Source organism: Camelina sativa, chromosome 16 (assembly GCF_000633955.1).
Source record: "Camelina sativa cultivar DH55 chromosome 16, Cs, whole genome shotgun sequence".
NCBI classification, from domain to species: domain Eukaryota; kingdom Viridiplantae; phylum Streptophyta; class Magnoliopsida; order Brassicales; family Brassicaceae; genus Camelina; species Camelina sativa.
Genome location: NC_025700.1, coordinates 28094499 through 28096274, shown reverse-complemented (window position 1 = coordinate 28096274; position 1776 = coordinate 28094499).

Genomic DNA, 1776 nt, shown 5'->3' with positions numbered 1-1776 from the left:
ACAGCAACAGCCATTACCGTCGGCGGAAGAGTTAGCAACAAAGGCGTTACAAAAGCGTTACGAAGGGTTAATGATGGTAAGAACAAAAGCAGTAAAAGGCAAAGGCGCGTGGTATTGGACTCATCTTGAACCAATCTTACTTCACAACACCGACACTGGTTTCCCTAAAGCCGTTAAGCTCCGTTGCTCTCTCTGCGACGCCGTTTTCTCAGCTTCAAACCCTTCACGTACCGCTTCTGAGCATCTCAAACGTGGCACTTGTCCCAATTTCAACTCTTTACCTAAACCCATCTCCACAATCTCTCCTCCTCCTCCGCCGCAAACCACCACGTCTTCTTCTCACCGGAAACGTAACTCCTCCGCTGTGGAAGCTCTGAATCACCATCATCATCACCACCACCATCATCAAGGGTCTTATAATGTGACGCCTCTGAGTGTCGTTGATCCTTCGAGATTCTGCGGGCAGTTTCCGGTAACGCAGCAGCCGCATTTGATGCTTTCCGGTGGAAAAGACGATTTGGGTCCTTTAGCTATGCTTGAAGATAGTGTGAAGAAGCTCAAGAGTCCTAAAACTTCGCAGACTCAGAATCTAAGTAAAGCTCAGATAGAATCTGCGTTAGATTCTCTCTCTGATTGGGTTTTTGAATCTTGTGGCTCTGTTTCTTTATCTGGTCTTGAGCATCCAAAGCTGAGAGCTTTTTTGACGCAAGTTGGGTTACCGATCATCTCGAGGAGAGATTTTGTTACCGGGAGGTTGGATTTGAAGTACGAGGACTCGAGAGCAGAGGCTGATTCGAGAATCCACGACGCAATGTTCTTTCAGATCGCTTCTGATGGGTGGAAACTCGAAAACTCCGGCGAGAGTTTGGTGAATTTGATCGTGAATTTGCCTAACGGGACGAGTTTGTACAGAAGAGCTGTGTTTGTGAACGGAGCTGTGGCGTCTAACTACGCAGAGGAGGTTTTGTGGGAGACGGTGAAGGGAATTTGTGGTAATTCACCTCAGAGGTGTGTTGGGATTGTTTCGGATAGGTTTATGAGTAAAGCATTGAGGAATCTTGAGAGCCAGCATCAGTGGTTGGTGAATCTCTCTTGTCAGTTTCAAAGTTTCAACAGTTTGATTCAAGATTTCGTGAAAGAGCTTCCTTTGTTCAAATCCGTCTCGCAAAGCTGCTCGAGGCTTGTCAATTTCGTCAACAGCACGGCGCAGGTTCGAAACGCGGTTTGTAAGTATCAGTTGCAAGAGCAAGGAGAGACTAGGATGCTGCATTTGCCTTTGGACAGTTCCTTGTTTGAGCCATTGTATAATCTCCTTGAGGATGTGCTTAGTTCCGCTAGAGCGATTCAGCTTGTAATGCATGAAGATGCTTGTAAAGCTCTTCTAATGGAGGATCATATGGCTAGAGAGGTTGGTGAAATGGTTGGGGATGTTGGGTTTTGGAACGAGGTAGAGGCGGTTTATTCGCTTTTGAAGCTCGTTAAAGAAATGGCTCGGAGGATAGAGGAAGAGAGGCCTTTGGTAGGTCAATGTTTACCCCTTTGGGACGAGCTGAGAGCGAAGATTAAAGATTGGTATGCAAAGTTTAATGTAGTTGAAGAGATGCAAGTGGAGAAGATCGTTGAGAGAAGGTTCAAGAAGAGTTATCACCCTGCTTGGGCTGCAGCGTTTATACTTGATCCGCTTTACTTGATAAGAGACAGCAGCGGGAAGTATCTTCCTCCATTCAAATGCTTGTCGCCAGAACAAGAGAAAGATGTTGATAAGTTAATAACAAG